General features: G+C 35.0%; 1 pseudogene; it reads right to left on the bottom strand.

Moving 5' to 3' along the window:
- The window catches only part of LOC123783058 (KRR1 small subunit processome component homolog pseudogene), a 37,218-nt pseudogene extending 25,335 nt beyond the window's left edge, over positions 1-11,883 (bottom strand).
- Between the last annotated feature and the right edge of the window lie 579 nt (positions 11,884-12,462).

Below are 12,462 nucleotides of genomic sequence, written 5' to 3'. Positions count from 1 at the left end.
CCATGCCTTCCATGAGCTTCTAGAGGCCTCTCTCTAGTCCTCACACGGGGCCCTTATTGCTCAGAACCATCAGAAATGCTTCAAATCTTTCTCAAGCTTGGAGTTTCTCATTCCTTCTCTGACTACAGCCAGAGAAAATTCTCTACTCATTTGATTTGATTGGGTCCACCCAGATAATGCAGAATAACTGTCCTATTTAAGAGCCAGTAACTTCAATTACATCCAGAAAGCCCCTTTTGCATATAATGTAACCTATTCACAGGTTCCAGGGAGTATGTGCAGACATTGCTGGGGAGGAGGCCTTATTCAGTCTATAATATTATTATTTGATTTCTATATTGGTTTAGTTTCATCTGCCCTGATAAGCCACTTTAAAGTAATTTACTAGAGCAAAGGTAATCTATTCCAATGTACTAAGCAGCAAAACTCTAATCAAAGAGATTACAACTATATAAGAATGATAATTTAGACAGGCAGTTTTCTCATATTCATTGTTCTGTTCACCTTACCCATTTTCCCAGAAAAAGTTTCATATATGGGGCTGTGTGAGAAGACACAAAAAGGAAAGACGCAGTCACTCCTTAGTCAAAAGGCTACAACCTTAAGATTTCTCCACCTTTCTCTGTGTTTTGATACATCCTAAATAAGGAGAGGAACAGTATGAACTTCACCAGCAACATTCCAATAATTAAATGCATTTCTTCTTCCATGCAATTGTTCTAAGTTTTATCATTATAGGCTGCTATGCCAGGTGTCATTCATGCAATTACTCTCTCTCAACCACTGTTGGAGAATTATGTGATAATGCACCACTGAGGTATAAAGCTCTTTCTTCATACAACTATCGGTCATGAATAATGATTTACAAACCTATAGGAACTCATCCCAATTAATGACCCTATTCATTCTTGGTTTATAAATTATTCACAAAAGGCATGCTAATTAATTCAGCCTGAGTGATCATCAGAAATAAAATTCTGAGCCGGCTTATGGGGTTCTTTAGTATGTTTTATTCATTCTATTGACAAGGTCTGAGAGTTGATGTTAATGAAGCAAAAAAAGAGACATACATAATAGGAAAAGGATGTGAAAGGGAACAGAATGCATGATAAAGACAGATGGGGACAGGATCACCAAGGAAATGGTGATCAATTAACACCCATGGAATTTCTGCATGTTTAAAAGACAGCAATCAGTAAATAGCAAAAAAAGAGGCTTATTTCAGAATTTGTAAAGCAGAAATTTTCTCATAGCATCTCATGGTTACAGTAGCTTAGTTTTCAAGACATTTTTTCCTCTTGAATTATGTTCTGAGAATTAACATTTTTTCCCTACCTAATTTCTTTTTTAACAGGTGTCTCATGAAGTTCTTAGGAAAGAAATGTTGTAATATATATTGTGCAATTATGAAATCTCCAAAACAGAGGCTGTAAGAGATTCTGAATATTTGAGATAGTATTTAAGAATGCATATGTGTCATGTTTACATCAAATAATCTTTATTTAAAACTACAATAACGTAGTAAGCAAAAATCCTGTTATATGGCACTTCGTCTGGGGTCCAGAAAAAAATTATTTTAGTCACTAAAACACTGTTCCGACTTGCTGGACCTAGACCTAACTTTTTTGGATCTACCAAATCCCCTTCCTATCATTATTGGGTTGTACGGTATATTCCTATAGGATAGTTGCTACATTTTGTTTTTAAAGGGTACATGACATATCTCAGGACATGGCATATCCAGGTCACTGGACTAGCCCAGGAAACGAGCCAGCTTTCTACAATGGAGTACGTAAAATGCTTTAGACTCAGCTGAAATTGATGGAAAGAAGTACCGGTACAGCAAAGTAATGTGATAAATACACAAAGTCTTTTATGACCCATAGTAGATGGTAGCTGTAGCCCAAAGATGGTCAGAATTTGGCAGGAAAACATCTGGACGTAAACAGGTCACGATTCACTTAGAGTAGAATCACCAGTGTTTGGAGAAAGTAGATGAGTTCTGGTTATGCATCCTCAGAACTGAACTCAAAAAAAGGAGAGGAAGCTAGTCTGATTCCCTGTGCTTTAAAGGACATAGGACAAAAGTTCATTTAATTCCAGGAGAAGAGATAAATCAGGTAGACTACGTACTGACTTGGTGCTAATCACCTTAGGCACCCAGGTCTTCATTTGTTATGTCTCTTGCCAGAGACTGGGTCTAGACTATACAGGAAGGTGGACCATCAGAGGTGGAAACCAAAACCCCCAACAATCTGCCAAACAAGACCATTTATAAAGGTTATTATAATGGTTCTCAAATTAAGCATGCCAGAGTGATGGCACATGAATGGCTTTGTGAAAATGCAGGTTCTGGTTCACCGCCCAAACTGCCCTGCTCGATTGTTTTTATAAAGCATCAAAGTCATCTGACGATCATACTTTGGAAAAATGGTTAGTGGTTAGGACTTAGTCCTTGGAAACACAGATCCATGATTGAGTATCAACATCTTCATATCCTAGCTGTGTGACTTGAACAAGTTTCTCAAATTCACTAAGTCACAGCTTCACAGAATAAAATGGTAATGAATTCTACCTCACAAGATTGTCATAAGGATTAAATGAAAGGATAATACATGTCACATAATACATATTGAATATTTGCTCATAGAAAATAAGCCCTCATTCCAATTGGTAAAATTAAGGATGTCATTTAGTTTTGACAATTAACAAACTTTTCACCATTTGTCGTAAATACTAGACCAAGGAAATTTAGTCTTTGGAGTAGTATAATAAAGCAAATAGAAAGCTCATATAACCCTTGTTTCCTTTATTTCTGAAAATGGCAAAGGGGGAGTGGGCTTATACTGAAAGCTTTAATTACATGTGGCTTCTGTAGGACATGATATAACAAAATCTGGTGGATATAGACAGTTGAAGTATAAAGGAAAGAAAAGGCAGATCTTCACAGTTGTATAATTTACAGTTCTGTCAAGTTTAGAATTTATGGTATTTTCCAGAATAGTATTTCATATCTAATATCTTTGTTTATATTTAAAGAAGAGAAAGAGAACCAAACTTAAGCTACAACATATGTTTTTGCTTAATAAACAGCCAAAAGCAAAGTGCAGAAATAAACAGAAATTATTATATTACAACATAGAGGAATTTAAAAGGTTGACAATGAAAATTTAATATTATCAGTAGAAATAATAGTACTTCGATTAACTTTTACTTCTTAGAAAGAATGCAGAATCCATGCTACTCTATACTGGGCATTTTCAGTTTCTTTAATTATATGAACTTTTTAATGATACAGTAAACCTGGCATAGTTTTTCAAAAAAATCTTTAAAGAAGTTTTTCATCTACATTCAAAATAAAGGGATGTTAGTTATTTGGGGGTCTAAAGAAAATCTAGCCTGTAATTACCATTACAAACGAAAAGCCCCTTCCCCTCTCTCCCCTGTGACATATTTTTTAGTGTAACACTTAGTCTTTAAAAATGTAAATTAAAACCTATCTCAAAATATTGTTAACCTACATGGCAGTAAGGATTGTCCATGTCATGAAGCAGATTCTCAGTATTAACTATAATTATTCTTCATGTCCTGAAATTTATCAAATACTTAATAAAACCATGCAACAGAAGAAAATTTGCAAAAATATTAAACATTATTGCCTGAACCATTCATATCCTTAATTGTGAAACAGCCAAAAGGCTATATTAGTCAAATATATGACTCATAGTTTTTGAAAAGCAAAATGGAATATTTGGAAATTCATGTAAAATGAATTCAGGCACATTGTATTATTCCAAATATACAAGAAATTTGCATTCCTTAATTTATTAATAGCAAAGACAAAAATTGGAGCGAACTACGAATTGGAAAAAAACAAACAAAATTAGTGAAGTCCATGACATAAATTATATGACAGCATTATAAATTAGGTCCACATAAGCTCATAATGCGTGGGGATTCCAAAACAAGCAGTCGTTTCTTAATATATTTTAATGTCATTTCCTTGGTCAAAGGGCTAGGAAAGGGGCCATTCAAAGAAAAATTTTTGTAGATTTTAAAGTTCTGAAGGAGGGAGTAAGAATGTTTTTTAAATACGATCTTCCTGTGTATAATTGTTTAAAGTAGCCAGATTGAAAGTTCTTTTTATAGTTACTTCTAGAACATTTCTTCTTTCTCCTTCATAATCAGATTTGGAATCCGTGTCCTCACACTAAATCACCCATCATCACTTGCTTTGGCAGTCATGTAAGATCTCCAAGTCACTCCTCCTTATTCCTTGAAAATTTTAGCTCTTGGCTCACTGTCATTCTCTTCCAATTTATCCTGTCATAATTTGTGATAACTTAAATTTCAGAAAGACAATCCATCTACACCTTGACGTCTCCTCCTCTGACCCCCTCTCCTTCAGTGATCTTGTCATGCAATGTGTCTCAGCCATTTACTTCCATAAGCATACTTCTGCTGTGAGACAGACATCCCAGAGTTTTGTTTTTTTAATGAAAACAACTTACTTTTAGCCGAGCTAAAAGAATATATTTACAAGTATCAATTGCAGTCAGGTGGAATTAGGGATTATGTAGGAGATTATAGGATATATAGGAAAATGTAATTTGTTACTCCCATGAAGTGCCCTTAAAACTGAGGAGAAGCAAGAAGCATCAATGAACGTATTTTGTTAATGGCAGCGTGGTTTACATAAGATTAACATCCTGTCAATACAGTATAAATCCTACATGTACAGCTAATTCTATCTATTCCCAGTAGTAATGTTCTGTAAAGTCGTGAACTATACATTACACTATTCATCTGCTATGAACTCTGAATTATTGTTCTGAGACAAAATGTATGTGTGTGTGTGAGAGAGAGAGAATAAAGACATCTGACAATCTCGAATCCTAAAATTAATTCATCCTTTGTTTTACAAAAGAGTGAATAAGTTTCAGAAGTATTAAGTGACTTTCCTGAGATATCCCCACTAAGCAATGTGTGCCAGAGTTGGAGTGCAAGCCTCGTCCACTGGCCCCAGTGTTGAAAGAAACTGCTCTGAAGAACACACACTTATCTGCAGACAGCAGCAGTCTCACTCATCTAAGAAGCTAGAGGTCAGAATTCAGAGTGACCAGAACAGCTGGAAAATAAATAGGATCCCCAAAATAGGGATCGATAGCGGGAAAGCTGCAATATTTGAACAGAAATCCCTCTCAAATCTTTTGTCAGAATTCTTAACTGAGTAATGCAAGAGTGTGATTAAATCAATCACAAATAAACAACTGGGAAAGCTTGAAAATCTAAACAGAGATTTCAGAAACTCCTGAGTAAGATAAACTAAAGTTGATAAAAAAAATTTTTTCTAGCATAATCATACTACCAGTAATAAATACTAAATGAAGAGCTACAGGCAAAAGGGAAATAATGGGTGGGAATTCGTATCTAGAGGAAAGAATGATGAAACGGTAAATTTATGGATTAATATAAATGCTTTGCTTTCTGTTCTTAAACACTGTAAAAAAAAGTCAATTGTTTAAAGCAAAAGTTATAATAATGTGCTTAAAGCAAAAGTTATAATAATGTGTTCTCAGGCCTATAAGATAAGTTTAAGTTAAAAGCATGACAACAGTAGTGGAAGAAATGGAACAGATTATTAAATGGTATAATGGGACAAAAAGAAAACAAATAGCAAGAATAGCAGGCATATCAATAAATATATTTTATGCAGTAAAAACTCCAAAATAAAAGGCAGATATTAACAGACTGGATTTAAAAAGCAAGACCTAATTATGTCAATATATTCTTTAGAGAAAAAAAACACTTGAATATAAAGACACAGACAGCTAACACAATGGAATACCAAATAAAGAATGGAAAGGAAAAGATTTAGAAAAGACATTCCATTCAAACACTAATGGAAGGAAAACTGAACTATGTTGCTATCAATAAGTTCCAAGAAAAAGAACATTAGAAGACATACAAGAGTCATTTCAAAGTGAAATCAAGCAGCAAATCATCAATAAGATCTAACAGTCCCGAATGTGTACATGACTAATAACAGTGAAAATTAATAAAACTAAAGGAAGAAGTAAACAAATCTACAATCATAGTTGGAGAATTTAGAAATCCATTGTTGGGAGTTGATGAAACAACAAAAATAAGTAAGAACAGAAAATATTTTAATAACTCTCTCAATCAAGTTGACCTCATGGGTGTTTATAAACACTATACCAGCAACTGCTATACACACAGTCTTTGCAAGTGTAAACCATGCACAAAATAATCCATTGTAAAAAGTATAAGCAAAGTCTCAATAAATTTCAATTAATTTTTAAGATATATCTTATCTCTGAGCACTTAGGGTAAATTGCAAATCAAAATGAAAATATATCCAAAACAAACAGATATTTGGCAATTGAGCAGCACTTCCAAATACCACAGGTCAAAGGAAAGTTAGAGGCAAAAATGTGGAACTACTTTGAAGCAAAAGAAAATTAAAGATCGTGAAAACACAATATATCAAAATGTACAGAATATAGCTGATGCCTATAGAGGGGAACTGATTGCATTAAGTGCTTATAACAGCAAAAAAGAAAAAAGGCAATAATAATCTAAAATCTAACCTAGTTTTTAAAAAAAGCATATCAAACCAAGATAAGTAACAGATAATAAGCAAATAATGACGAGAACAGATCAAGGTAATACAACACAAACATAGAAAAATAAACATTAATTCTGCAAAAATATTAGCAAAATTGATAAACTCTTAGAAATAATAGTCATAAAAATAAAAAAGAAAAATATAAATAATATCAAGAATGAAAGAAATCATATATCCTGAAAACATTCAAGGGATAAAGAGATTATTCTGAACATGTTTATACTAGTAAATTAAACAATTTAGATAAAATTGACAAAGTTTCTGGAAAAAAAACTGCCAAAAGATGAAATGGGAAATATTAATTACTTTATTATTATGAATATGAATAATTTACTTATTTTATAATTGCTAATACAAGATATGAAAAAGTACTTCAGAAAAGAGATATTCAAATGAATCCCTGGGATATGAAAATAAGCTCAACAGTATCAATCATTAAGAGTGTGAATTAAAAGCATGAGAGATCACTATAAACCACTAGAATAGCAAGAATTAGAAAGACAGACCACATTTCAGTGATATGATGCTTCCAGAACTCTGCTTTGGAAGTGGTACAATTTCTTTGGAAATAATTCCTGTTTTTTTTTAAATGAAGTTACACTGACTCTTACTATATAAACTATTCATTCTATTCTTATGCATTTACATAAGAGAAACAAAAATATGTGCCCACATAAGAATTTCTACAAGAATGTTTACAGAAGTTTTAACTTATAATAGTTTCAAGTTGGAAGGAACCCCAATTTTCATCCAAAGGTGAAACTGTAGTCATGCAATGGAATGGTATTTATAAATTAAAAAGAACAATTTATATTAACACATACAACAACATGAATGAGGAATATACAAGTATACACTGATTTTCATTAATATGAAATTCTAGAGTAGGCAGAGGTAATCTCTACAATGGAAAGCAGATCAGTGGCCACCTGGGGCAGTGGCTGTGGAGGGCTCACCAAAAAGGGACCATGTGGGAATATTCTGAGATGATGAAAATGTCCTATATCTTGATTTGGGTGGTGGTTTAATATGTTTATATTTATCAAAATTCATCAAACTGCATATTTATAAATCACTGCATTTTATGAAAAATTTGTGTCAATATTGTTAAACAAAAATATTTAAGTATATACAAATAACACTTTAAATGCAACTTTATAAAACAATCAGGATGAACAGTCATATTTTACTTTTTTTTTTCCATTGGAGGATTGGAAAGAGAAAAAATCTTTCTGGCTAAAGATAGAGACCACAAACCTGAAGAGTATGTATTCTAAATAAGAAAATCAGATGGATAATTCCCTGTGACTCATTAAGCAACTAATTTAAATCTCTCCTGTCCTGGATTTGCTGAGTGATGACTACCAGACTCACCATGTGGTAAGTACTTGTTCTAATTATGAAGAGAACTTCATACCCAGCTAAGAGAGCTAAGATTACAAAATGATACATAAGTGTCTTAGATCAAAGTAGCCCTCATGATGCATTCTTTACAACTAAAATATCTGGTATACATATACACAACATACAAACTGTACTGAAACCCCAGTTTTCAATAAAATTGGCATATGTCAAGTACATTCATCTTTAAGAGTAGAAGCAAAATCTTGGTATAACAACCTACAGCATACATTGTTCAAAGAATTTCTAAGTTTAGGGGCGCCTGGGTGGCTCAGCCGTCAAGCGTCTGCCTTCAGCTCAGGGCATAATCCCAGGGTCCTGAAATCAAGCCCCGCATCAGGCTCCCTGCTCGGCGGGAAGCCTGCTTCTCCCTCTCCACTCCCCTTGCTTGTGTTCCCTCTCCTGCTGTCTCTCTCTGTCAAATGAATAAATAAAATCTTAAAAAAAAAAAGATTTTCCAAGTTTAGCTGTTCTAAACTATAAAACATATGTGAATGATTAAAACTCTCAGTAAGAAAAGCAGTTTGCTAGCCTCACAATAAGCAAATTACAGTTTAAAACTTATAATATCAAAGTAATATTCCCTAAATGAAGAATAAGTTTGCATTTGAAACTTTCTAATGATTTTCAAAAAGATGTATCCAAAAAAAAAAGTTCATCAGTAACATCAAAGTTTTAAGATGAGATAGTTCTATGAAGAGAAAGTAATGCAAGAAGGAAAAAGAGGGGCGCCTGGGTGGCACAGCGGTTAAGCATCTGCCTTCGGCTCAGGGCGTGATCCCGGCGTTACGGGATCGAGCCCCACATCAGGCTCCTCCACTAGGAGCCTGCTTCTTCCTCTCCCACTCCCCCTGCTTGTGTTCCCTCTCTCGCTGGCTGTCTCTATCTCTGTTGAATAAATAAATAAATAAAATCTTTAAAAAAAAAAAAAAGAAGGAAAAAGAGCTAGGTAAGAAAGAAGAGATGGAAAGAATGAGGGGGAAGGGAGGAAGGAAGGAGGGACACAGGGGCAGAGGGGAGAAGGGCAGGACACAGTGGGGAGAATCCTGCCGATCCTGCCATACTTCTAAAGTAGTGGAGTGTTGATCACTTCCTACGTACACACGTCACTGAAGCCCTCAACAACAAAACAGATCAAAAACTTGCATCTGTTTACAAGGATTATCCCCCACTGAACCAGTTGCTTTTTATGGATGAGAGATATATAATTTACACACACACACAAATATTCAGGGTTTTCTAAATAACTTCGACTGAAAAGTTCAGAGTCATTGATTTCAATGGGATATGAAAACATTTACTATAGGTGATGGAAAGATTATATTGTCCCATACAAAACAAAATAATATACGTTATTATCCATAAAGAGTATGTTACATATTAAGATTATTAATCATGTGACTATAATTTTTCATTCCATAATTTCTATAATAATCATAAATAATATAGGCCATCAATATTTTTTAAATTTTTAAGAAACCAGTAAAAGGTTTAAGGGTTGTGTCTATATATAATTTTGAGGTTTTTTAAAAAAATCTCAGATTAAGATGTGAAACAAATTATCTGCAGCATTTTTACAAAGTGGATGGTTTTGATACAATATGGATAGTTTTTCAGGAGCATATGGGACTAAAATGTAAAATTGGACAGAATCTCCAGTGAAAATATGTTTGAATGATATATGGCAACTTAAAATATTTCCATTACTTCGGAAAAAATTATTTTGCATTTGTATGCTTGTTTTCCTTTTGTCTCCAAGAGCTCTGATTTGTATTCCAAATAAATCAGTTCAACTAAGCATGAACAATTACTGATGTTCAGACATTGCACTGCTATATAAAGGTAATAAATATAAAGATGGAAGAGCCACAAAGGCCTCTGTTCTCCTGACAGTGCCAGCCATCACCTGAACCCACATCAAGAGAGGAGTAGAAAGGATCTATAATTGCAGCCTATAAAGTACAGCTTCTGAGCACAGAGCAGGTGAGGCAGGGAGGGACTTTTCCAGCACAATGCCCAAAGCCCAGTTTCCTAACTTCTTACAACATTCATGTGAAAGTCTCCTGGAGTCCTGAGCTTTGAAGATGAATAAATATTTGCTGGTCACACGAGGAAGATAAATATATTGAGGAAGAGCGGCAACAGAGAGCCAGAAAATTCCAGATGAGAGAGTAAGTCCAGTTTCAGGTTCTTGTGATTAGCAACTGCCTGTTGCCATATATAACTCTGCTATTTTCCCATAAAAGAACTCAGAGAAGGGGCGCCTGGGTGGCTCAGTCGTTAAGCGTCTGCCTTCTGCTAAGGGCGTGATCCCAGGGTCCTGGGATCCAGCCCCACATCGGGCTCCATGCTCCGCTAGGAGCCTGCTTCTTCCTCTCTCACTCCCCCTGCTTGTGTTCCCTCTCTCGCTGGCTGTCTCTCTCTCTGTCAAATAGATAAATAAAATCTTTAAAAAACAAAACAAAAAACTCACAGAAGATGCCAAGCCTTTTCTCTAGAATTAGCCAGGTCCCTCTTTTAGTCACCAGATTTGACAGGAGGTTTGAAAACTCGTAGTCTACCGTGAGAAAAAAGAGGCACGAGTCCTAACTGCTAACATTATGTAATTAACAGCTCTGCCCTGCTCTAACAAATTACCAAAAACTCTGTGGTTGAAAAGTAACACAAATTTATTATCATAGAGTTCTTAAGATCTGAAGTCAGAATTGGGTCTTGTTTGGTTAAAAATCAAGATGTTAGCAAGGGGTATGTTCCTCCTGGAAGTTCTAGAGGAAATAGATTTCTTTGATTTTCCCAGATTCTAGCCCCCTATATCCCATCTTCAAAGCCAGCAACAGTGGCTAAGTCTTTTTTATGTTACATCACATTTTCATTGACTATACTGGCTCCTTTTTTCACTTTTAAGGACAATTGTGATTACTTTGGACCCATCCAAAGAGAATAATTCTCTGATCTCAAGGTCAGCTAATGGTTAACAGCCTTAACTCCATCTGCAACCTCATTCCTCCTTGCCATGAATATAGCATATTTACATGTTCTGGAGATTAAAATTTGGACATCTTTGGAGGAGGGGGCATTATTTGCTTGCCATACCCACAAACATTTTAAAAACCCTAATAACTGAGTGATATGGAAAGTCAAGGTCCAAAATGCTCTTGCACTCAGAATCTTGCCAAGTGTCATTGAACCAGCTGGAGATGACGCACAGGATAGACGGATCATTTTCAAAAGCTTCTCCTTCCCAGGTAAATGCATAAAGACAGAAAGATTGGGGGCTCTCTAGTGCTGAGGTTGGAAGTGGGGGTTAACTGTAAATGGGCACGAGAGAATTTTGCGGGAGGATGATGGAAATATTCTAAAATGGAGTTGGGGTGGTGAATGTATAACTATATAAATTTAATTTAAAAAAGACTGAATTGTAAATTTTATAGTATGTAAACAATACCTCAGTAAAGATATTAAAAATTTCACTTTGCCTTCCTATACATGAATTTTATTAAAATTATAAGAATATGTGAAATTCTGTGACATTATTTGAGTATTTAAAAAGCATGAAACCGAGGTACTTTTTTTGAGATTGTTTAAATGTGTCCATTTCTTCCATTTTTGCTAAAAATACTTGATCTTCCCTTGGACTTAAATGTTAATGGCACAAATAGACATTGATATTTACAAAATTTATAAATGTTTTCCATGATATCAGGAAATTCTTACACGTCTCCTTGCTGACAAACTATAGGTCTTGGGAAAACAATGTGAAACGGCAGCTCTTTGGCAAATTCCCAGGGGTATCGCCTTGCTATCATTTTTGAGAGGGCTTCTTGAGTGTTCATTTCGCAAGCAATCACATAAGTCACCGCACAGACAGACGTTTGCTGATATTGACCCTTTCTCTTCATACAAGTGAGTGAGTGTTGCCAAAGCACAGGAATGGCAGAGTGGAATGGCAATCTTTGATGACTACAGTTCTCTAAACATGAACAGAAAGGGCACCAAACTGAAGCCCTTTCCCATTGTCCCTTTCTCATCCATCCCATTTTACATTCACAGATAAGCTGTACTAACAGCATTGCTAGACAGTGGTGTTTTGAGAAGGCATGACCTGGAGCAGAGGCACAGACCCATCCCACACCCTCCCCCACACACCATTCCAATTAAGGCTTGAGCTACTTCACAGATCAAGCAAGAAGCCTCCACAGACACTGTTCTGTGTGTTTGCAATACATACCCCAACCTCTCTTGTCTGGCTTCTTCACATATTTCTAATTTCTGCTAAAAATTCAGTTATTTAGAAAGGTCTTTACTTGTTACTCTGTCATTCATTATGTTTATCACACATTATAATTATGTATTTATTTATCTGATTAGATTTACTGCCCACATTCATCACCTTGTTCATTTTTATGTACATA

Source organism: Ursus americanus, chromosome 6, assembly GCF_024610735.1.
Source record: "Ursus americanus isolate L20-20 chromosome 6, mUrsAme1.1.p, whole genome shotgun sequence".
In the NCBI taxonomy this organism is placed as follows: Eukaryota; Metazoa; Chordata; class Mammalia; order Carnivora; family Ursidae; genus Ursus; species Ursus americanus.
This window is presented reverse-complemented; position numbering and strand designations above follow the sequence as displayed.